General features: G+C 43.7%; 11 non-coding genes across 11 annotated transcripts; all 11 read left to right on the plus strand.

Moving 5' to 3' along the window:
* The first annotated feature begins 4,751 nt into the window (after nucleotides 1-4,751).
* On the plus strand, nucleotides 4,752-4,915 carry LOC128644673 (U1 spliceosomal RNA). The gene has a single exon (XR_008400034.1). It is a non-coding gene; the product is annotated as a U1 spliceosomal RNA (small nuclear RNA).
* A 6,898-nt stretch (nucleotides 4,916-11,813) lies between these two features.
* LOC128644678 (U1 spliceosomal RNA) lies at nucleotides 11,814-11,977 on the plus strand. The gene has a single exon (XR_008400038.1). It is a non-coding gene; the product is annotated as a U1 spliceosomal RNA (small nuclear RNA).
* Nucleotides 11,978-12,989: 1,012 nt separating this feature from the next.
* On the plus strand, nucleotides 12,990-13,153 carry LOC128644677 (U1 spliceosomal RNA). The gene has a single exon (XR_008400037.1). It is a non-coding gene; the product is annotated as a U1 spliceosomal RNA (small nuclear RNA).
* A 1,053-nt stretch (nucleotides 13,154-14,206) lies between these two features.
* Nucleotides 14,207-14,370, plus strand: LOC128644671 (U1 spliceosomal RNA). Its single transcript, XR_008400032.1, has one exon. It is a non-coding gene; the product is annotated as a U1 spliceosomal RNA (small nuclear RNA).
* A 1,012-nt stretch (nucleotides 14,371-15,382) lies between these two features.
* Nucleotides 15,383-15,546, plus strand: LOC128644679 (U1 spliceosomal RNA). Its single transcript, XR_008400039.1, has one exon. It is a non-coding gene; the product is annotated as a U1 spliceosomal RNA (small nuclear RNA).
* A 3,137-nt stretch (nucleotides 15,547-18,683) lies between these two features.
* On the plus strand, nucleotides 18,684-18,847 carry LOC128644672 (U1 spliceosomal RNA). Its single transcript, XR_008400033.1, has one exon. It is a non-coding gene; the product is annotated as a U1 spliceosomal RNA (small nuclear RNA).
* Nucleotides 18,848-19,859: 1,012 nt separating this feature from the next.
* Nucleotides 19,860-20,022, plus strand: LOC128644668 (U1 spliceosomal RNA). The gene has a single exon (XR_008400029.1). It is a non-coding gene; the product is annotated as a U1 spliceosomal RNA (small nuclear RNA).
* Nucleotides 20,023-20,419: 397 nt separating this feature from the next.
* Nucleotides 20,420-20,582, plus strand: LOC128644669 (U1 spliceosomal RNA). The gene has a single exon (XR_008400030.1). It is a non-coding gene; the product is annotated as a U1 spliceosomal RNA (small nuclear RNA).
* A 397-nt stretch (nucleotides 20,583-20,979) lies between these two features.
* Nucleotides 20,980-21,142, plus strand: LOC128644670 (U1 spliceosomal RNA). The gene has a single exon (XR_008400031.1). It is a non-coding gene; the product is annotated as a U1 spliceosomal RNA (small nuclear RNA).
* A 397-nt stretch (nucleotides 21,143-21,539) lies between these two features.
* LOC128644674 (U1 spliceosomal RNA) lies at nucleotides 21,540-21,703 on the plus strand. The gene has a single exon (XR_008400035.1). It is a non-coding gene; the product is annotated as a U1 spliceosomal RNA (small nuclear RNA).
* A 1,012-nt stretch (nucleotides 21,704-22,715) lies between these two features.
* On the plus strand, nucleotides 22,716-22,879 carry LOC128644675 (U1 spliceosomal RNA). Its single transcript, XR_008400036.1, has one exon. It is a non-coding gene; the product is annotated as a U1 spliceosomal RNA (small nuclear RNA).
* Nucleotides 22,880-24,284: the final 1,405 nt, after the last annotated feature.

The raw sequence follows: 24,284 nt of genomic DNA on the forward strand, positions 1-24,284 counted from the left end.
CTCTAGACGCCACTTTGCAATTGGCTAGGTTAGCGGCTAAGAATTCTGGGTTTGCTATTGTGGCGCGCAGAGCGCTTTGGTTGAAATCTTGGTCGGCTGATGCGTCTTCCAAGAACAAGCTACTAAACATTCCTTTCAAGGGGAAAACGCTGTTTGGTCCCGACTTGAAAGAGATTATCTCTGATATCACTGGGGGTAAGGGCCACGCCCTTCCTCAGGATCGGCCTTTCAAGGCAAAAAATAGACCTAATTTTCGTCCCTTTCGTAAAAACGGACCAGCCCAAAGTGCTACGTCCTCTAAGCAAGAGGGTAATACTTCTCAGGCCAAGCCAGCTTGGAGACCAATGCAAGGCTGGAACAAGGGAAAGCAGGCCAAGAAACCTGCCACTGCTACCAAGACAGCATGAAATATTGGCCCCCGATCCGGGACCGGATCTGGTGGGGGGCAGACTCTCTCTCTTCGCTCAGGCTTGGGCAAGAGATGTTCTGGATCCTTGGGCGCTAGAAATAGTCTCCCAGGGTTATCTTCTGGAATTCAAGGGACTTCCCCCAAGGGGGAGGTTCCACAGGTCTCAGTTGTCTTCAGACCACATAAAAAGACAGGCGTTCTTACATTGTGTAGAAGACCTGTTAAAAATGGGAGTGATTCATCCTGTTCCATTAAGAGAACAAGGGATGGGGTTCTACTCCAATCTGTTCATAGTTCCCAAAAAAGAGGGAACGTTCAGACCAATCTTAGATCTCAAGATCTTAAACAAATTTCTCAAGGTCCCATCGTTCAAGATGGAAACCATTCGAACTATCCTTCCTTCCATCCAGGAAGGTCAATTCATGACCACGGTGGATTTAAAGGATGCGTATCTACATATTCCTATCCACAAGGAACATCATCGGTTCCTAAGGTTTGCATTCCTGGACAAACATTACCAGTTTGTGGCGCTTCCTTTCGGATTAGCCACTGCTCCAAGGATTTTCACAAAGGTACTAGGGTCCCTTCTAGCGGTGCTAAGACCAAGGGGCATTGCAGTAGTACCCTACCTGGACGACATTCTGATTCAAGCGTCGTCCCTCCCTCGAGCAAAGGCTCACACGGACATCGTCCTGGCCTTTCTCAGATCTCACGGCTGGAAAGTGAACGTGGAAAAGAGTTCTCTATCCCCGTCAACAAGGGTTCCCTTCTTGGGAACAATTATAGACTCCTCAGAAATGAGGATTTTTCTAACAGAGGCCAGAAAAACAAAACTTCTGGACTCTTGTCGGATACTTCATTCCGTTCCTCTTCCTTCCGTAGCTCAGTGCATGGAAGTGATCGGGTTGATGGTAGCGGCAATGGACATAGTTCCTTTTGCGCGCATTCATCTAAGACCATTACAACTGTGCATGCTCAGTCAGTGGAATGGGGACTATACAGACTTGTCTCCAAAGATACAAGTAAATCAGAGGACCAGAGACTCACTCCGTTGGTGGCTGTCCCTGGACAACCTGTCACAAGGGATGACATTCCGCAGACCAGAGTGGGTCATTGTCACGACCGACGCCAGTCTGATGGGCTGGGGTGCGGTCTGGGGATCCCTGAAAGCTCAGGGTCTTTGGTCTCGGGAAGAATCTCTTCTACCGATAAATATTCTGGAACTGAGAGCGATATTCAATGCTCTCAAGGCTTGGCCTCAGCTAGCGAGGACCAAGTTCATACGGTTTCAATCAGACAACATGACGACTGTTGCGTACATCAACCATCAGGGGGGAACAAGGAGTTCCCTAGCGATGGAAGAAGTGACCAAGATTATTCTATGGGCGGAGTCTCACTCTTGCCACCTGTCTGCTATCCACATCCCGGGAGTGGAAAATTGGGAAGCGGATTTTCTGAGTCGTCAGACATTGCATCCGGGGGAGTGGGAACTCCATCCGGAAATCTTTGCCCAAGTCACTCAGCTGTGGGGCATTCCAGACATGGATCTAATGGCCTCTCGTCAGAACTTCAAAGTTCCCTGTTACGGGTCCAGATCCAGGGATCCCAAGGCGGCTCTAGTGGATGCACTAGTAGCACCTTGGACCTTCAAACTAGCTTATGTGTTCCCGCCGTTTCCTCTCATCCCCAGGCTGGTAGCCAGGATCAATCAGGAGAGGGCGTCGGTGATCTTGATAGCTCCTGCGTGGCCACGCAGGACTTGGTATGCAGATCTGGTGAATATGTCATCGGCTCCACCTTGGAAGCTACCTTTGAGACGAGACCTTCTTGTTCAGGGTCCGTTCGAACATCCGAATCTGGTTTCACTCCAGCTGACTGCCTGGAGATTGAACGCTTGATTTTATCGAAGCGAGGTTTCTCAGATTCTGTTATCGATACTCTTGTTCAGGCCAGAAAGCCTGTAACTAGAAAGATTTACCACAAAATTTGGAAAAAATATATCTGTTGGTGTGAATCTAAAGGATTCCCTTGGGACAAGGTTAAGATTCCTAGGATTCTATCCTTCCTTCAAGAAGGATTGGAAAAAGGATTATCGGCAAGTTCCCTGAAGGGACAGATTTCTGCCTTGTCGGTGTTACTTCACAAAAAGCTGGCAGCTGTGCCAGATGTTCAAGCCTTTGTTCAGGCTCTGGTTAGAATTAAGCCTGTTTACAAACCCTTGACTCCTCCTTGGAGTCTCAATTTAGTTCTTTCAGTTCTTCAGGGGGTTCCGTTTGAACCCTTACATTCCGTTGATATTAAGTTATTATCTTGGAAAGTTTTGTTTTTAGTTGCAATTTCTTCTGCTAGAAGAGTTTCAGAATTATCTGCTCTGCAGTGTTCCCCTCCTTATCTGGTGTTCCATGCAGATAAGGTGGTTTTACGTACTAAACCTGGTTTTCTTCCAAAAGTTGTTTCTAACAAAAACATTAACCAGGAGATTATCGTACCTTCTCTGTGTCCGAAACCAGTTTCAAAGAAGGAACGTTTGTTGCACAATTTGGATGTTGTTCGCGCTCTAAAATTCTATTTAGATGCTACGAAGGATTTTAGACAAACATCTTCCTTGTTTGTTGTTTATTCAGGTAAAAGGAGAGGTCAAAAAGCTACTTCTACCTCTCTCTCTTTTTGGATTAAGAGCATCATCAGATTGGCTTACGAGACTGCCGGACGGCAGCCTCCCGAAAGAATCACGGCTCATTCCACTAGGGCTGTGGCTTCCACATGGGCCTTCCAGAACGAGGCTTCTGTTGATCAGATATGTAGGGCAGCGACTTGGTCTTCACTGCACACTTTTACCAAATTTTACAAGTTTGATACTTTTGCTTCTTCTGAGGCTATTTTTGGGAGAAAGGTTTTGCAAGCCGTGGTGCCTTCCATTTAGGTGACCTGATTTGCTCCCTCCCTTCATCCGTGTCCTAAAGCTTTGGTATTGGTTCCCACAAGTAAGGATGACGCCGTGGACCAGACACACCTATGTTGGAGAAAACAGAATTTATGTTTACCTGATAAATTTCTTTCTCCAACGGTGTGTCCGGTCCACGGCCCGCCCTGGTTTTTTTAATCAGGTCTGATAATTTATTTTCTTTAACTACAGTCACCACGGTACCATATGGTTTCTCCTATGCAAATATTCCTCCTTAACGTCGGTCGAATGACTGGGGTAGGCGGAGCCTAGGAGGGATCATGTGACCAGCTTTGCTGGGCTCTTTGCCATTTCCTGTTGGGGAAGAGAATATCCCACAAGTAAGGATGACGCCGTGGACCGGACACACCGTTGGAGAAAGAAATTTATCAGGTAAACATAAATTCTGTTTTCTTAGCCTGATATCGTTTCAGTCTCTGCATCTCTGTGGTCCTGGCCACGTGCTCAGGTCGGCTCAGTTCTTTTGCATGCAATCAGACAGGTGATGTGAACTGACAGCAGACTGGCAGGCTACCTTTGTGACATCATCACATGCAAATATATTTGCTGCAATGTATCCTGGGAGTGCTGCTTCTTGAATGCACGGTTTAATGAAAGTTTTTTATTTTCATAGTGAAAGATTTTGAGGGCTTGCCTATTTAGCCAGGAGGAGGCATTGGAATGAAATTTGTCTCATGTGACAGCCATCAGCCATACACACTTATTCTTGCACATGCTCAGTAGGAGCTGGTGACTCAAAAAGTTTAAATATAAAAAGAATGTGCACATTTTGTTAATGGAAGTAAATTGGAAAGTTGTTTAAAATGGCATGCTCTATCTGAATAATGAAAGTTTAATTTTGATTGAGTTTCCCTTTAAGTCTTGTATTATGTCCATATTATTGGAATGAGGATCGCTCTTTCACCCTGTTCAGATGCCTGGGATGCAGAAAATGTATTATTCGGAAAGTGCTTGATAACAAATGCTAAGTTGCTTAAATGCCATCTGTGCCACCGGAGTGCTCAACCTGATGTTGTGCAGCTATAATGGCAGTGATTCTCTGCAAAATGTCTGTTCGGCTCAGTTCTTTTGCATGCAATTAAGACGGGCGAAAATGCTTGTGAACTTACAGTAGACTGGCAGGCTACCTTTGTGACATCATCACATGCAAATATGTTTGCTGCAATGTATCCTGGGAGTGCTGCTTCTTGAATGCACGGTTTAATGAAAGTTTTTTATTTTCATAGTGAAAGATTTTGAGGGCTTGCCTATTTAGCCAGGAGGAGGCATTGGAATGAAATTTGTCTCTCTGGTCAGCGGAGCGCCGAGGAACGGAAGCTCCCTTATGTTAAGCAAGTAGCGCTGGAGCAGCGACCCGCTCGATTGACGCTACAACTCATACTTACCTGGCAGGGGAGATACCATGATCATGAAGGTGGTTCTCCCAGGGTGAGGCTCATCCATTGCACTCCTGTTGTGTTGACCCTTGCGATTTCCCCAAATGTGGGAGACTCGACTGCATAATTTGTGGTAGTAGGGGACTGCGTTCGCGCTTTCCCCTGATTATTCTTTGTAAATAATAGATTTCTGAGCCTGACATGCTTTCATTCTCTGCATCCCCTGGTCCTGGCCACGTGCTTTTAAAGGACCAGTCAACACAGTAGATTTGCATAATCCACAAATGCAAGATAACAAGACAATGCAATAGCACTTTTTCTGAACTTCAAAAGAGTAGATTTTTTTTTCCTGACAATTTTAAAAGTTATGTCTTTCTTCTGTTAAGTGTGATCAGTCCACGGGTCATCATTACTTCTGGGATATTAACTGCTCCCCTACAGGAAGTGCAAGAGGATTCACCCAGCAGAGCTGCATATAGCTCCTCCCCTCTACGTCACTCCCAGTCATTCTCTTGCACCCAGCAACTAGATAGGTCGTGTGAGAGGACTATGGTGATTATACTTAGTTTTATATCTTCAATCAAAAGTTTGTTATTTTAAAATAGCACCGGAGTGTGTTATTACCTCTCTGGCAGAGTTTGAGGAAGAATCTACCAGAGTTTTGCTATGATTTTAGCCGGAGTAGTTAAGATCATATTGCTGTTCTCGGCCATCTGAGGAGTGAGGTAAACTTCAGATCAGGGGACAGCGGGCAGATGAATCTGCATAGAGGTATGTAGCAGTTTTTATTTTCTGACAATGGAATTGATGAGAAAATCCTGCCATACCGATATAATGTCATGTATGTATACTTTACACTTCAGTATTCTGGGAGAATGGTACTTCACTAGAATTACACTGTAAGAAGGACATAAAGCTGTTTAATAACTAGAGATTATGTTTAACGTTTTTGCTGGAATGTAAAATCGTTTTCATTTGCTGAGGTACTGAGTGAATAAATGTTTGGGCACTATTTTTCCACTTGGCAGTTGCTTAAATCAGTTTTTTCTGTCAGTTTCTGTTCTCCCTCACTGCTGTGTGTGTGGGGGAGGGGCGCTTTTACTATGCATCAAATATTTCAGTCAGCAACTCATTGTATTCCCTGCATGATCTGGTTCATCTCTACAGAGCTCAGGGGTCTTCAAAACTTATTTTGAGGGAGGTAATTTCTCTCAGCAGAGCTGTGAGAATTATAGTTTGACTGAAATAAAAACTTTTATTCTGTAATTTGTTTCCTGCTTTCAGAAATTGTTATCTTTGCTAATGGGATTAAACCTTTGCTAAAGTTGTGTTGTTTACAAGGATTGAGGCTATAACTGTTTCAATTTATTAATTTTTAACTGTCATAGATCTTCTGTGCTTCTTAAAGGCACAGTACGTTTTAATATTATTCTATTTGAATTGTATTTCCAAGTTGCAAGTTTATTTGCTAGTGTGTTAAACATGTCTGATTCAGAAGATGATACCTGTGTCATTTGTTGCAATGCCAAAGTGGAGCCCAATAGAAATTTATGTACTAACTGTATTGATGCTACTTTAAATAAAAATCAATCTGTACAAATTGAACAAATTTCACCAAACAACGAGGGGAGAGTTATGCCGACTAACTCGCCTCACGTGTCAGTACCTACATCTCCCGCTCAGAGGGAGGTGCGTGATATTGTAGCGCCGAGTACAGCTGGGCGGCCATTACAAATCACATTACAGGATATGGCTACTGTTATGACTGAAGTTTTGGCTAAATTACCAGAACTAAAAGGTAAGCGTGATCACTCTGGGGTGAGAACAGAGTGCGCTGATAATATTAGGGCCATGTCAGACACTGCGTCACAGGTGGCAGAACATGAGGACGGAGAACTTCATTCTGTGGGTGACGGTTCTGATCCAAACAGACTGGATTCAGATATTTCAAATTTTAAATTTAAACTGGAAAACCTCCGTGTATTACTAGGGGAGGTGTTAGCGGCTCTGAATGATTGTAACACAGTTGCAATACCAGAGAAAATGTGTAGGTTGGATAAATATTTTGCGGTACCGACGAGTACTGAGGTTTTTCCTATACCTAAGAGACTTACTGAAATTGTTACTAAGGAGTGGGATAGACCCGGTGTGCCGTTCTCACCCCCTCCGATATTTAGAAAAATGTTTCCAATAGACGCCACCACAAGGGACTTATGGCAAACGGTCCCTAAGGTGGAGGGAGCAGTTTCTACTTTAGCTAAGCGTACCACTATCCCGGTGGAGGATAGCTGTGCTTTTTCAGATCCAATGGATAAAAAGTTAGAGGGTTACCTTAAGAAAATGTTTGTTCAACAAGGTTTTATATTGCAACCCCTTGCATGCATTGCGCCGATCACGGCTGCAGCGGCATTCTGGATTGAGTCTCTGGAAGAGAACATTGGTTCAGCTACTCTGGACGACATTACGGACAGGCTTAGAGTCCTTAAACTAGCTAATTCATTCATTTCGGAGGCCGTAGTACATCTTACTAAACTTACGGCGAAGAATTCAGGATTCGCCATTCAGGCACGCAGGGCGCTGTGGCTAAAATCCTGGTCAGCTGATGTTACTTCTAAGTCTAAATTGCTTAATATACCTTTCAAAGGGCAGACCTTATTCGGGCCCGGGTTGAAAGAGATTATCGCTGACATTACAGGAGGTAAAGGCCATGCCCTGCCTCAGGACAAAGCCAAAGCCAAGACTAGACAGTCTAGTTTTCGTTCCTTTCGTAATTTCAAAGCAGGAGCAGCATCAACTTCCTCTGCACCAAAACAGGAAGGAGCTGTTGCTCGCTACAGACAAGGCTGGAAACCTAACCAGTCCTGGAACAAGGGCAAGCAGACTAGGAAACCTGCTGCTGCCCCCAAAACAGCATGAATTGAGGGCCCCCGATCCGGGATCGGATCTAGTGGGGGGCAGACTTTCTCTCTTCGCCCAGGCTTGGGCAAGAGATGTTCAGGATCCCTGGGCGCTAGAGATAATATCTCAGGGATACCTTCTGGACTTCAAATACTCTCCTCCAAGAGAGAGATTTCATCTGTCAAGATTGTCAACAATCCAGACAAAGAAAGAGGCTTTTCTACGCTGCGTACAAGAGCTCTTGTTAATGGGAGTAATCCATCCAGTTCCACGATCGGAACAGGGACAGGGGTTTTACTCAAATCTGTTTGTGGTTCCCAAAAAAGAGGGAACTTTCAGACCAATCCTGGACTTAAAGATCCTAAACAAATTCCTAAGAGTTCCATCGTTCAAGATGGAGACTATTCGGACAATTTTACCTATGATCCAAGAGGGTCAGTACATGACCACTGTAGATTTAAAAGATGCTTACCTGCACATACCGATTCACAAAGATCATTACCGGTACCTAAGGTTTGCCTTCCTAGACAGGCATTACCAGTTTGTGGCTCTTCCATTCGGATTGGCTACAGCGCCAAGAATCTTCACAAAGGTTCTGGGTGCTCTTCTGGCGGTACTAAGACCGCAGGGAATCTCGGTAGCTCCATACCTAGACGACATTCTGATACAAGCTTCAAGCTTTCAAACTGCCAAATCTCATACAGAGTTAGTGCTGGCATTTCTAAGGTCACATGGATGGAAGGTGAACGAAAAGAAAAGTTCACTCGTTCCACTCACAAGAGTTCCCTTCCTGGGGACTCTTATAGATTCTGTAGAAATGAAGATTTACCTGACAGAGGACAGGCTATCAAGACTTCAAAGTGCTTGCCGCACTCTTCATTCCAATCAACACCCGTCAGTGGCTCAATGTATGGAGGTAATCGGCTTAATGGTAGCGGCAATGGACATAGTACCCTTTGCACGCTTACACCTCAGACCACTGCAACTGTGCATGCTAGGTCAGTGGAATGGGGATTACTCAGACTTATCCCCTTCTCTGAATCTGGATCAAGAGACCAGAAATTCTCTTCTATGGTGGCTTTCTCGGCCACACCTGTCCAGGGGGATGCCATTCAGCAGACCAGACTGGACAATTGTAACAACAGACGCCAGCCTTCTAGGTTGGGGTGCCGTCTGGAATTCCCTGAAGGCTCAGGGACTATGGAGTCAGGAGGAGAGTCTCCTGCCAATAAACATTCTGGAATTGAGAGCAGTTCTCAATGCCCTCCTGGCTTGGCCCCAGTTGACAACTCGGGGGTTCATCAGGTTTCAGTCGGACAACATCACGACTGTAGCTTACATCAACCATCAGGGAGGGACAAGAAGCTCCCTAGCTATGATGGAAGTATCAAAGATAATTCGCTGGGCAGAGTCTCACTCTTGCCACCTGTCAGCAATCCACATCCCGGGAGTGGAGAACTGGGAGGCGGATTTCTTAAGTCGTCAGACTTTTCATCCGGGGGAGTGGGAACTTCATCCGGAGGTCTTTGCCCAAATACTTCGACGTTGGGGCAAACCAGAGATAGATCTCATGGCGTCTCGACAGAACGCCAAGCTTCCTCGTTACGGGTCCAGATCCAGGGATCCAGGAGCAGTCCTGATAGATGCTCTGACAGCACCTTGGGACTTCAGGATGGCTTACGTGTTTCCACCCTTCCCGTTGCTTCCTCGATTGATAGCCAGAATCAAACAAGAGAGAGCATCAGTGATTCTAATAGCACCTGCGTGGCCACGCAGGACTTGGTATGCAGACCTGGTGGACATGTCATCCTGTCCGCCTTGGTCTCTACCTCTGAAACAGGACCTTCTGATACAGGGTCCCTTCAAACATCAAAATCTAACTTCTCTGAAGTTGACTGCTTGGAAATTGAACGCTTAATTTTATCAAGACGTGGGTTTTCTGAGTCAGTTATTAGTACCTTAATACAGACTAGGAAACCTGTTACCAGAAAGATTTACCATAAGATATGGCGTAAATACCTACATTGGTGTGAATCCAAAGGTTACTCTTGGAGTAAGGTTAGGATTCCTAGGATATTGTCTTTTCTACAAGAAGGTTTAGAAAAGGGTTTTTCTGCTAGTTCATTAAAGGGACAGATCTCAGCTCTGTCCATTCTGTTACACAAACGTCTGTCAGAAGTTCCTGACGTCCAGGCTTTTTGTCAGGCTTTGGCCAGGATTAAGCCTGTGTTTAAAACTGTTGCTCCACCATGGAGTTTAAACCTTGTTCTTAATGTTTTACAGGGCGTTCCGTTTGAACCCCTTCATTCCATTGATATAAAGTTGTTATCTTGGAAAGTTCTATTTTTAATGGCTATTTCCTCGGCTCGAAGAGTCTCTGAATTATCAGCCTTACATTGTGATTCTCCTTATTTGATTTTTCATTCGGATAAGGTAGTCCTGCGTACTAAACCTGGGTTCTTACCTAAGGTAGTTACTAACAGGAATATCAATCAAGAGATTGTTGTTCCTTCTTTATGCCCAAATCCTTCTTCAAAGAAGGAACGTCTACTGCACAACCTGGATGTAGTCCGGGCTCTAAAATTTTACTTGCAGGCAACTAAGGAATTCCGACAAACGTCTTCTCTGTTTGTCATTTACTCTGGGCAGAGGAGAGGTCAAAAAGCTTCCGCTACCTCTCTTTCTTTTTGGCTTCGTAGCATAATTCGTTTAGCTTATGAGACTGCTGGACAGCAGCCCCCTGAAAGAATTACAGCTCATTCTACTAGAGCTGTGGCTTCCACTTGGGCCTTCAAGAATGAGGCCTCTGTTGAACAGATTTGCAAGGCTGCAACTTGGTCTTCGCTTCATACTTTTTCCAAATTTTACAAATTTGACACCTTTGCTTCATCGGAGGCTATTTTTGGGAGAAAGGTTCTTCAGGCAGTGGTTCCTTCTGTATAAAGAGTCTGCCTATCCCTCCCGTCATCCGTGTACTTTTGCTTTGGTATTGGTATCCCAGAAGTAATGATGACCCGTGGACTGATCACACTTAACAGAAGAAAACATAATTTATGCTTACCTGATAAATTCCTTTCTTCTGTAGTGTGATCAGTCCACGGCCCGCCCTGTTTTTAAGGCAGGTAAATATTTTTTAATTTATACTCCAGTCACCACTTCACCCTTGGCTTTTCCTTTCTCGTTGGTCCTTGGTCGAATGACTGGGAGTGACGTAGAGGGGAGGAGCTATATGCAGCTCTGCTGGGTGAATCCTCTTGCACTTCCTGTAGGGGAGCAGTTAATATCCCAGAAGTAATGATGACCCGTGGACTGATCACACTACAGAAGAAAGGAATTTATCAGGTAAGCATAAATTATGTTTTTTCCACTCCCCCTGTACCATGTGACAGCCATCAGCCATTCACAAATGCATACATGTACCATGTGACAGCCATCAGCCATTCACAAATGCATACATGTACCATGTGACAGCCATCAGCCATACACACTTATTCTTGCACATGCTCAGTAGGAGCTGGTGACTCAAAAAGTTTAAATATAAAAAGAATGTGCACATTTTGTTAATGGAAGTAAATTGGAAAGTTGTTTAAAATGGCATGCTCTATCTGAATAATGAAAGTTTAATTTTGATTGAGTTTCCCTTTAAGTCTTGTATTATGTCCATATTATTGGAATGAGGATCGCTCTTTCACCCTGTTCAGATGCCTGGGATGCAGAAAATGTATTATTCGGAAAGTGCTTGATAACAAATGCTAAGTTGCTTAAATGCCATCTGTGCCACCGGAGTGCTCAACCTGATGTTGTGCAGCTATAATGGCAGTGATACTATGCAAAATGTCTGTTCGGCTCAGTTCTTTTGCATGCAATTAAGACGGGTGAAAATGCTTGTGAACTAACAGTAGACTGGCAGGCTACCTTTGTGACATCATCACATGCAAATATGTTTGCTGCAATGTATCCTGGGAGTGCTGCTTCTTGAATGCACGGTTTAATGAAAGTTTTTTATTTTCATAGTGAAAGATTTTGAGGGCTTGCCTATTTAGCCAGGAGGAGGCATTGGAATGAAATTTGTCTCTCTGGTCAGCGGAGCGCCGAGGAACGGAAGCTCCCTTATGTTAAGCAAGTAGCGCTGGAGCAGCGACCCGCTCGATTGACGCTACAACTCATACTTACCTGGCAGGGGAGATACCATGATCATAAAGGTGGTTCTCCCAGGGTGAGGCTCATCCATTGCACTCCGGTTGTGTTGACCCTTGCGATTTCCCCAAATGTGGGAGACTCGACTGCATAATTTGTGGTAGTGGGGGACTGCGTACGCGCTTTCCCCTGATTATTCTTTGTAAATAATAGATTTCTGAGCCTGACATGCTTTCATTCTCTGCATCCCCTGGTCCTGGCCACGTGCTTTTAAAGGACCAGTCAACACAGTAGATTTGCATAATCCACAAATGCAAGATAACAAGACAATGCAATAGCACTTATTCTGATCTTCAAAAGAGTAGATTTTTTTTTCTGACAATTTTAAAAGTTATGTCTTTTTCCACTCCCCCTGTACCATGTGACAGCCATCAGCCATTCACAAATGCATACATGTACCATGTGACAGCCATCAGCCATTCACAAATGCATACATGTACCATGTGACAGCCATCAGCCATACACACTTATTCTTGCACATGCTCAGTAGGAGCTGGTGACTCAAAAAGTTTAAATATAAAAAGAATGTGCACATTTTGTTAATGGAAGTAAATTGGAAAGTTGTTTAAAATGGCATGCTCTATCTGAATAATGAAAGTTTAATTTTGATTGAGTTTCCCTTTAAGTCTTGTATTATGTCCATATTATTGGAATGAGGATCGCTCTTTCACCCTGTTCAGATGCCTGTGATGCAGAAAATGTATTATTCGGAAAGTGCTTGATAACAAATGCTAAGTTGCTTAAATGCCATCTGTGCCACCGGAGTGCTCAACCTGATGTTGTGCAGCTATAATGGCAGTGATACTCTGCAAAATGTCTGTTCGGCTCAGTTCTTTTGCATGCAATTAAGACGGGTGAAAATGCTTGTGAACTAACAGTAGACTGGCAGGCTACCTTTGTGACATCATCACATGCAAATATGTTTGCTGCAATGTATCCTGGGAGTGCTGCTTCTTGAATGCACGGTTTAATGAAAGTTTTTTATTTTCATAGTGAAAGATTTTGAGGGCTTGCCTATTTAGCCAGGAGGAGGCATTGGAATGAAATTTGTCTCTCTGGTCAGCGGAGCGCCGAGGAACGGAAGCTCCCTTATGTTAAGCAAGTAGCGCTGGAGCAGCGACCCGCTCGATTGACGCTACAACTCATACTTACCTGGCAGGGGAGATACCATGATCATGAAGGTGGTTCTCCCAGGGTGAGGCTCATCCATTGCACTCCGGTTGTGTTGACCCTTGCGATTTCCCCAAATGTGGGAGACTCGACTGCATAATTTGTGGTAGTGGGGGACTGCGTTCGCGCTTTCCCCTGATTATTCTTTGTAAATAATAGATTTCTGAGCCTGACATGCTTTCATTCTCTGCATCCCCTGGTCCTGGCCACGTGCTTTTAAAGGACCAGTCAACACAGTAGATTTGCATAATCCACAAATGCAAGATAACAAGACAATGCAATAGCACTTATTCTGAACTTCAAAAGAGTAGATTTTTTTTTCTGACAATTTTAAAAGTTATGTCTTTTTCCACTCCCCCTGTACCATGTGACAGCCATCAGCCATTCACAAATGCATACATGTACCATGTGACAGCCATCAGCCATTCACAAATGCATACATGTACCATGTGACAGCCATCAGCCATTCACAAATGCATACATGTACCATGTGACAGCCATCAGCCATACACACTTATTCTTGCACATGCTCAGTAGGAGCTGGTGACTCAAAAAGTTTAAATATAAAAAGAATGTGCACATTTTGTTAATGGAAGTAAATTGGAAAGTTGTTTAAAATGGCATGCTCTATCTGAATAATGAAAGTTTAATTTTGATTGAGTTTCCCTTTAAGTCTTGTATTATGTCCATATTATTGGAATGAGGATCGCTCTTTCACCCTGTTCAGATGCCTGGGATGCAGAAAATGTATTATTCGGAAAGTGCTTGATAACAAATGCTAAGTTGCTTAAATGCCATCTGTGCCACCGGAGTGCTCAACCTGATGTTGTGCAGCTATAATGGCAGTGATACTCTGCAAATTGTCTGTTCGGCTCAGTTCTTTTGCATGCAATTAAGACGGGTGAAAATGCTTGTGAACTAACAGTAGACTGGCAGGCTACCTTTGTGACATCATCACATGCAAATATGTTTGCTGCAATGTATCCTGGGAGTGCTGCTTCTTGAATGCATGGTTTAATGAAAGTTTTTTATTTTCATAGTGAAAGATTTTGAGGGCTTGCCTATTTAGCCAGGAGGAGGCATTGGAATGAAATTTGTCTCTCTGGTCAGCGGAGCGCCGAGGAACGGAAGCTCCCTTATGTTAAGCAAGTAGCGCTGGAGCAGCGACCCGCTCGATTGACGCTACAACTCATACTTACCTGGCAGGGGAGATACCATGATCATGAAGGTGGTTCTCCCAGGGTGAGGCTCATCCATTGCACTCCGATTGTGTTGACCCTTGCGATTTCCCCAAATGTGGGAGACTCGACTGCATAATTTGTGGTAGTGGGGGACTGCGTTCGCGCTTTCCCCTGATTATTCTTTGTAAATAATAGATTTCTGAGCCTGACATGCTTTCATTCTCTGCATCACCTGGTCCTGGCCACGTGCTTTTAAAGGACCAGTCAACACAGTAGATTTGCATAATCCACAAATGCAAGATAACAAGACAATGCAATAGCACTTATTCTGAACTTCAAAAGAATAGATTTTTTTTTCTGACAATTTTAAAAGTTATGTCTTTTTCCACTCCCCCTGTACCATGTGACAGCCATCAGCCATTCACAAATGCATACATGTACCATGTGACAGCCATCAGCCATTCACAAATGCATACATGTACCATGTGACAGCCATCAGCCATACACACTTATTCTTGCACATGCTCAGTAGGAGCTGGTGACTCAAAAAGTTTAAATATAAAAAGAATGTGCACATTTTGTTAATGGAAGTAAATTGGAAAGTTGTTTAAAATGGCATGCTCTATCTGAATAATGAAAGTTTAATTTTGATTGAGTTTCCCTTTAAGTCTTGTATTATGTCCATATTATTGGAATGAGGATCGCTCTTTCACCCTGTTCAGATGCCTGGGATGCAGAAAATTTATTATTCGGAAAGTGCTTGATAACAAATGCTAAGTTGCTTAAATGCCATCTGTGCCACCGGAGTGCTCAACCTGATGTTGTGCAGCTATAATGGCAGTGATACTCTGCAAAATGTCTGTTCGGCTCAGTTCTTTTGCATGCAATTAAGACGGGTGAAAATGCTTGTGAACTAACAGTAGACTGGCAGGCTACCTTTGTGACATCATCACATGCAAATATGTTTGCTGCAATGTATCCTGGGAGTGCTGCTTCTTGAATGCACGGTTTAATGAAAGTTTTTTATTTTCATAGTGAAAGATTTTGAGGGCTTGCCTATTTAGCCAGGAGGAGGCATTGGAATGAAATTTGTCTCTCTGGTCAGCGGAGCGCCGAGGAACGGAAGCTCCCTTATGTTAAGCAAGTAGCGCTGGAGCAGCGACCCGCTCGATTGACGCTACAACTCATACTTACCTGGCAGGGGAGATACCATGATCATAAAGGTGGTTCTCCCAGGGTGAGGCTCATCCATTGCACTCCGGTTGTGTTGACCCTTGCGATTTCCCCAAATGTGGGAGACTCGACTGCATAATTTGTGGTAGTGGGGGACTGCGTACGCGCTTTCCCCTGATTATTCTTTGTAAATAATAGATTTCTGAGCCTGACATGCTTTCATTCTCTGCATCCCCTGGTCCTGGCCACGTGCTTTTAAAGGACCAGTCAACACAGTAGATTTGCATAATCCACAAATGCAAGATAACAAGACAATGCAATAGCACTTATTCTGATCTTCAAAAGAGTAGATTTTTTTTTCTGACAATTTTAAAAGTTATGTCTTTTTCCACTCCCCCTGTACCATGTGACAGCCATCAGCCATTCACAAATGCATACATGTACCATGTGACAGCCATCAGCCATTCACAAATGCATACATGTACCATGTGACAGCCATCAGCCATACACACTTATTCTTGCACATGCTCAGTAGGAGCTGGTGACTCAAAAAGTTTAAATATAAAAAGAATGTGCACATTTTGTTAATGGAAGTAAATTGGAAAGTTGTTTAACCCCTTAGTGACCAGAGCACTTTTCCATTTTCTGTCCGTTTGGGACCAAGGCTATTTTTACATTTCTGCAGTGTTTGTGTTTAGCTGAAATTTTCCTCTTACTCATTTACTGTACCCACACATATTATATACCGTTTTTCTCGCCATTAAATGGACTTTCTAAAAATACCATTATTTTCATCATATCTTATCATTTACTATAAAAAAAATTATAAAATATGAGGAAAAATGGAAAAAAACACACTTTTTCTAACTTTGAACCCCAAAATCTGTTACATATCTACAACCACCAAAAAACACCCATGCTAAATAGTTTCTAAATTTTGTCCTGAGTTTAGAAATACCCAATGTTTACATCTTCTTTGCTTTTTTTGTAACTTATAGGGCCATAAATACAAGTAGCACTTTGCTATTTTCAAAACATATTTTTTTCAAAATTAGCGCTAGTTACATTGGGACACTGATATCTTTCAGGAATCCCTGAATATCCATTGACATATATATATTTTTTTTTAGAAGACATCCCAAAGTATTGATCTAGGCCCATTTTGGTATATTTCATGCCACCATTTCACCGCCAAATGCGATCAAATACAAAAAATTGTTCACTTTTTCACAAATTTTTTCACAAACTTTCAGTTTCTCACTGAAATTATTTACAAACTGCTTGTGCAATTATGGCATAAATGGTTGTAAATTCTTCTCTGGGATCCCCTTTGTTCAGAAATAGCAGACATATATGGCTTTGGCATTGCTTTTTGGTAATTAGAAGGCCGCTAAATGCCACTGCGCACCACACGTGTATTATGCCCAGCAGTGAAGGGGTTAATTAGGGAGCATGTAAGGAGCTTTTTGGGGTATTTTTAGCTTTAGTGTAGTGTAGTAGACAACCCCAAGTATTGATCTAGGCCCATTTTGGTATATTTCATGCCACCATTTCACCGCCAAATGCGATCAAATTAAAAAAAACATTACATTTTTCACAATTTTAGGTTTGTCACTGAAATCATTTACAAACAGCTTGTGCAATTATGGCACAAATGGTTGTAAATGCTTCTCTGGGATCCCCTTTGTTCAGAAATAGCAGACATATATGACTTTGGCGTTGCTTTTTGGTAATTAGAATGCTGCTAAATGGCGCTGCGCATCACACGTGTATTATGGCTAGCAGTGAAGGGGTTAATTAGGTAGCTTGTAGGGAGCTTGCAGGGTTAATTTTAGCTTTAGTGTAGAGATCAGCCTCCCACCTGAAACATCAGACCCCCTGATCCCTCCCAAACATCTCTCTTCCCTCCCCTACCCCACAAATGTCCCCGCCATCTTAAGTACTGGCAGAAACTCTGCCAGTACTAAAATAAAAGGAAAATTTGTGCATTTTTGTGCATTTTGTTTTAGCATATTTACATATGCTTCTGTGTAGGATCCCCCTTAGCCCCCAACCTCACTGATCCCCCACCCAACAGCTCTCTAACCCTCCCCCTCTGACTTAATGTGCGCCATCTTGGGTACTGGCAGCTGTCTGCCAGTACCCATTTTAGTGAAAATATGTGTTTTTATTAAAAAAATTTCCTTTTTCTGTAGTGTAGCTTCCCCCCCCCCAATACCAACCCCCCACCCCTTCCAGATCGCTTAAATGCTTTTTTTTTTAAATGTTTATTTTCATTTTTTAATACACTTTACTCTTACTTTTTTTCTGTAGTGTAGCGGTTCCCACCCGCTCCCGCCCCGTGCACGCGCCCGCCCACCACCCACCGTGCACGCGCGCGCGCCCGTGCGCGCCCCCGAAGGCTCCGCCCCCGATCCCGCCCCCCTCCACCTTCCAGATCACACCGATGGCCGCCCACCCGCCTCCCAAGTCGGCTCCCACCCACCAACGATACCGGCCATCGATGTCCGGTGCAGAGAGGGCCACAGAGTGGCTCTCTCTGCATCGGATGGCCAGAAAGTGTTATTGCAGGATGCCTCGATGTCGAGGCATCACTGCAATAACCGGAAAGCAGCTGGAAGCGAGCAGGATCGCTTCCAGCTGCTTTCCAGACTGAGGACGTGCAGGGTACGTCCTCAGGCGTTAACTGCCTTTTTTTAGAGGACGTACCCTGCACGTCCTCGGTCATTAAGGGGTTAAAATGGCATGCTCTATCTGAATAATGAAAGTTTAATTTTGATTGAGTTTCCCTTTAAGTCTTGTATTATGTCCATATTATTGGAATGAGGATCGCTCTTTCACCCTGTTCAGATGCCTGAGATGCAGAAAATGTATTATTCGGAAAGTGCTTGATAACAAATGCTAAGTTGCTTAAATGCCATCTGTGCCACCGGAGTGCTCAACCTGATGTTGTGCAGCTATAATGGCAGTGATACTCTGCAAAATGTCTGTTCGGCTCAGTTCTTTTGCATGCAATTAAGACGGGTGAAAATGCTTGTGAACTAACAGTAGACTGGCAGGCTACCTTTGTGACATCATCACATGCAAATATGTTTGCTGCAATGTATCCTGGGAGTGCTGCTTCTTGAATGCACGGTTTAATGAAAGTTTTTTATTTTCATAGTGAAAGATTTTGAGGGCTTGCCTATTTAGCCAGGAGGAGGCATTGGAATGAAATTTGTCTCTCTGGTCAGCGGAGCGGCGAGGAACGGAAGCTCCCTTATGTTAAGCAAGTAGCGCTGGAGCAGCGACCCGCTCGATTGACGCTACAACTCATACTTACCTGGCAGGGGAGATACCATGATCATAAAGGTGGTTCTCCCAGGGAGAGGCTCATCCATTGCACTCCGGTTGTGTTGACCCTTGCGATTTCCCCAAATGTGGGAGACTCGACTGCATAATTTGTGGTAGTGGGGGACTGCGTACGCGCTTTCCCCTGATTATTCTTTGTAAATAATAGATTTCTGAGCCTGACATGCTTTCATTCTCTGCATCCCCTGGTCCTGGCCACGTGCTTTTAAAGGACCAGTCAACACAGTAGATTTGAATAATCCACAAATGCAAGATAACAAGACAATGCAATAGCACTTATTCTGATCTTCAAAAGAGTAGATTTTTTTTTCTGACAATTTTAAAAGTTATGTCTTTTTCCACTCCCCCTGTACCATGTGACAGCCATCAGCCATTCACAAATGCATACATGTACCATGTGACAGCCATCAGCCATTCACAAATGCATACATGTACCATGTGACAGCCATCAGCCATACACACTTATTCTTGCACATGCTCAGTAGGAGCTGGTGACTCAAAAAGTTTAAATATAAAAAGAATGTGCACATTTTGTTAATGGAAGTAAATTGGAAAGTTGTTTAAAATGGCATGCTCTATCTGAATAATGAAAGTTTAATTTTGATTGAGTTTCCCTTTAAGTCTTGTATTATGTCCATATTATTGGAATGAGGATCGCTCTTTCACCCTGTTCAGATGCCTGAGATGCAGAAAATGTATTATTCGGAAAGTGCTTGATAACAAATGCTAAGTTGCTTAAATGCCATCTGTGCCACCGGAGTGCTCAACCTGATGTTGTGCAGCTATAATGGCAGTGATACTCTGCAAAATGTCTGTTCGGCTCAGTTCTTTTGCATGCAATTAAGACGGGTGAAAATGCTTGTGAACTAACAGTAGACTGGCAGGCTACCTTTGTGACATCATCACATGCAAATATGTTTGCTGCAATGTATCCTGGGAGTGCTGCTTCTTGAATGCACGGTTTAATGAAAGTTTTTTATTTTCATAGTGAAAGATTTTGAGGGCTTGCCTATTTAGCCAGGAGGAGGCATTGGAATGAAATTTGTCTCTCTGGTCAGCGGAGCGCCGAGGAACGGAAGCTCCCTTATGTTAAGCAAGTAGCGCTGGAGCAGCGACCCGCTCGATTGACGCTACAACTCATACTTACCTGGCAGGGGAGATACCATGATCATGAAGGTGGTTCTCCCAGGGTGAGGCTCATCCATTGCACTCCGGTTGGGTTGACCCCTGCGATTTCCCCAAATGCGGGAACTTGACTGCATAATTTGTGGTAGTGGGGGACTGCGTTCGCGCTTTCCCCTGATTATTCATAGTAAATGATAGATTTCTTAGCCTGATATCGTTTCAGTCTCTGCATCTCTGTGGTCCTGGCCACGTGCTCAGGTCGGCTCAGTTCTTTTGCATGCAATCAGACAGGTGATGTGAACTGACAGCAGACTGGCAGGTTGCATTTGTGACATCATCACATGCAAATATGTTTGCTGCAATGTATCCTGGGAGTGCTGCTTCTTGAATGCACGGTTTAATGAAAGTTTTTTATTTTCATAGTGAAAGATTTTGAGGGCTTGCCTATTTAGCCAGGAGGAGGCGTTGGAATGAAATTTGTCTCTCTGGTCAGCGGAGCGCCGAGGAACGGAAGCTCCCTTATGTTAAGCAAGTAGCGCTGGAGCAGCGACCCGCTCGATTGACGCTACAACTCATACTTACCTGGCAGGGGAGATACCATGATCATGAAGGTGGTTCTCCCAGGGTGAGGCTCATCCATTGCACTCCGGTTGGGTTGACCCCTGCGATTTCCCCAAATGCGGGAACTTGACTGCATAATTTGTGGTAGTGGGGGACTGCGTTCGCGCTTTCCCCTGATTATTCATAGTAAATGATAGATTTCTTAGCCTGATATCGTTTCAGTCTCTGCATCTCTGTGGTCCTGGCCACGTGCTCAGGTCGGCTCAGTTCTTTTGCATGCAATCAGACAGGTGATGTGAACTGACAGCAGACTGGCAGGTTGCATTTGTGACATCATCACATGCAAATATGTTTGCTGCAATGTATCCTGGGAGTGCTGCTTCTTGAATGCACGGTTTAATGAAAGTTTTTTATTTTCATAGTGAAAGATTTTGAGGGCTTGCCTATTTAGCCAGGAGGAGGCATTGGAATGAAATTTGTCTCTCTGGTCAGCGGAGCGCCGAGGAACGGAAGCTCCCTTATGTTAAGCAAGTAGCGCTGGAGCAGCGACCCGCTCGATTGACGCTACAACTCATACTTACCTGGCAGGGGAGATACCATGATCATGAAGGTGGTTCTCCCAGGGTGAGGCTCATCCATTGCACTCCGGTTGGGTTGACCCCTGCGATTTCCCCAAATGCGGGAACTTGACTGCATAATTTGTGGTAGTGGGGGACTGCGTTCGCGCTTTCCCCTGATTATTCATAGTAAATGATAGATTTCTTAGCCTGATATCGTTTCAGTCTCTGCATCTCTGTGGTCCTGGCCACGTGCTCAGGTCGGCTCAGTTCTTTTGCATGCAATCAGACAGGTGATGTGAACTGACAGCAGACTGGCAGGCTACCTTTGTGACATCATCACATGCAAATATGTTTGCTGCAATTTATCCTGGGAGTGCTGCTTCTTGAATGCACGGTTTAATGAAAGTTTTTTATTTTCATAGTGAAAGATTTTGAGGGCTTGCCTATTTAGCCAGGAGGAGGCATTGGAATGAAATTTGTCTCTCTGGTCAGCGGAGCGCCGAGGAATGGAAGCTCCCTTATGTTAAGCAAGTAGCGCTGGAGCAGCGACCCGCTCGATTGACGCTACAACTCATACTTACCTGGCAGGGGAGATACCATGATCATAAAGGTGGTTCTCCCAGGGTGAGGCTCATCCATTGCACTCCGGTTGTGTTGACCCTTGCGATTTCCCCAAATGTGGGAGAATCGACTGCATAATTTGTGGTAGTCGGGGACTGCGTACGCGCTTTCCCCTGATTATTCTTTGTAAATAATAGATTTCTGAGCCTGACATGCTTTCATTCTCTGCATCCCCTGGTCCTGGCCACGTGCTTTTAAAGGACCAGTCAACACAGTAGATTTGCATAATCCACAAATGCAAGATAACAAGACAATGCAATAGCACTTATTCTGATCTTCAAAAGAGTAGATTTTTTTTTCTGACAATTTTAAAAGTTATGTCTTTTTCCACTCCCCCTGTACCATGTGACAGCCATCAGCCATTCACAAATGCATACATGTACCATGTGACAGCCATCAGCCATTCACAAATGCATACATGTACCATGTGACAGCCATCAGCCATACACACTTATTCTTGCACATGCTCAGTAGGAGCTGGTGACTCAAAAAGTTTAAATATAAAAAGAATGTGCACATTTTGTTAATGGAAGTAAATTGGAAAGTTGTTTAAAATGGCATGCTCTATCTGAATAATGAAAGTTTAATTTTGATTGAGTTTCCCTTTAAGTCTTGTATTATGTCCATATTATTGGAATGAGGATCGCTCTTTCACCCTGTTCAGATGCCTGGGATGCAGAAAATGTATTATTCGGAAAGTGCTTGATAACAAATGCTAAGTTGCTTAAATGCCATCTGTGCCACCGGAGTGCTCAACCTGATGTTGTGCAGCTATAATGGCAGTGATACTCTGCAAATTGTCTGTTCGGCTCAGTTCTTTTGCATGCAATTAAGACGGGTGAAAATGCTTGTGAACTAACAGTAGACTGGCAGGCTACCTTTGTGACATCATCACATGCAAATATGTTTGCTGCAATGTATCCTGGGAGTGCTGCTTCTTGAATGCACGGTTTAATGAAAGTTTTTTATTTTCATAGTGAAAGATTTTGAGGGCTTGCCTATTTAGCCAGGAGGAGGCATTGGAATGAAATTTGTCTCTCTGGTCAGCGGAGCGCCGAGGAACGGAAGCTCCCTTATGTTAAGCAAGTAGCGCTGGAGCAGCGACCCGCTCGATTGACGCTACAACTCATACTTACCTGGCAGGGGAGATACCATGATCATGAAGGTGGTTCTCCCAGGGTGAGGCTCATCCATTGCACTCCGATTGTGTTGACTCTTGCCATTTCCCCAAATGTGGGAGACTCGACTGCATAATTTGTGGTAGTGGGGGACTGCGTTCGCGCTTTCCCCTGATTATTCTTTGTAAATAATAGATTTCTCCAACATAGGTGTGTCCGGTCCACGGCGTCATCCTTACTTGTGGGATATTCTCTTCCCCAACAGGAAATGGCAAAGAGCCCAGCAAAGCTGGTCACATGATCCCTCCTAGGCTCCGCCTACCCCAGTCATTCTCTTTGCCGTTGTACAGGCAACATCTCCACGGAGATGGCTTAGAGTTTTTTAGTGTTTAACTGTAGTTTTTTATTATTCAATCAAGAGTTTGTTATTTTGAAATAGTGCTGGTATGTACTATTTACTCAGAAACAGAAAAGAGATGAAGATTTCTGTTTGTATGAGGAAAATGATTTTAGCAACCGTAACTAAAATCCATGGCTGTTCCACACAGGACTGTTGAGAGCAATTAACTTCAGTTGGGGGAACAGTGTGCAGTCTCTTGCTGCTTGAGGTATGACACATTCTAACAAGACGATGTAATGCTGGAAGCTGTCATTTTCCCTATGGGATCCGGTAAGCCATGTTTATTACGATTGTAAATAAGGGCTTCACATGGGCTTATTAAGACTGTAGACTTTTTCTGGGCTAAATCGATTCATTATTAACACATATTTAGCCTTGAGGAATCATTTTATTTGGGTTTTTTGATATAATAATATCGGCAGGCACTGTTTTAGACACCTTATTCTTTAGGGGCTTTCCCAAAGCATAGGCAGAGTCTCATTTTCGCGCCGGTGTTGCGCACTTGTTTTTTGAGAGGCATGGCATGCAGTCGCATGTGAGAGGAGCTCTGATACTTAGAAAAGACTTTCTGAAGGCGTCATTTGGTATCGTATTCCCCTTTGGGCTTGGTTGGGTCTCAGCAAAGCAGATACCAGGGACTGTAAAGGGGTTAAAGTTAAAAACGGCTCCGGTTCCGTTATTTTAAGGGTTAAAGCTTCCAAATTTGGTGTGCAACACTTTTAAGGCTTTAAGACACTGTGGTGAAAATTTGGTGAATTTTGAACAATTCCTTCATGTTTTTTTCGCAATTGCAGTAATAAAGTGTGTTCAGTTTAAAATTTAAAGTGACAGTAACGGTTTTATTTTAAAACGTTTTTTGTACTTTGTTATCAAGTTTATGCCTGTTTAACATGTCTGAACTACCAGATAGACTGTGTTCTGAATGTGGGGAAGCCAGAATTCCTATTCATTTAAATAAATGTGATTTATGTGACAATGACAATGATGCCCAAGATGATTCCTCAAGTGAGGGGAGTAAGCATGGTACTGCATCATTCCCTCCTTCGTCTACACGAGTCTTGCCCACTCAGGAGGCCCCTAGTACATCTAGCGCGCCAATACTCCTTACTATGCAACAATTAACGGCTGTAATGGATAATTCTGTCAAAAACATTTTAGCCAAAATGAACCCTTGTCACT

Source organism: Bombina bombina, unplaced genomic scaffold (assembly GCF_027579735.1).
Source record: "Bombina bombina isolate aBomBom1 unplaced genomic scaffold, aBomBom1.pri scaffold_1392, whole genome shotgun sequence".
Classification (NCBI taxonomy): Eukaryota; Metazoa; Chordata; class Amphibia; order Anura; family Bombinatoridae; genus Bombina; species Bombina bombina.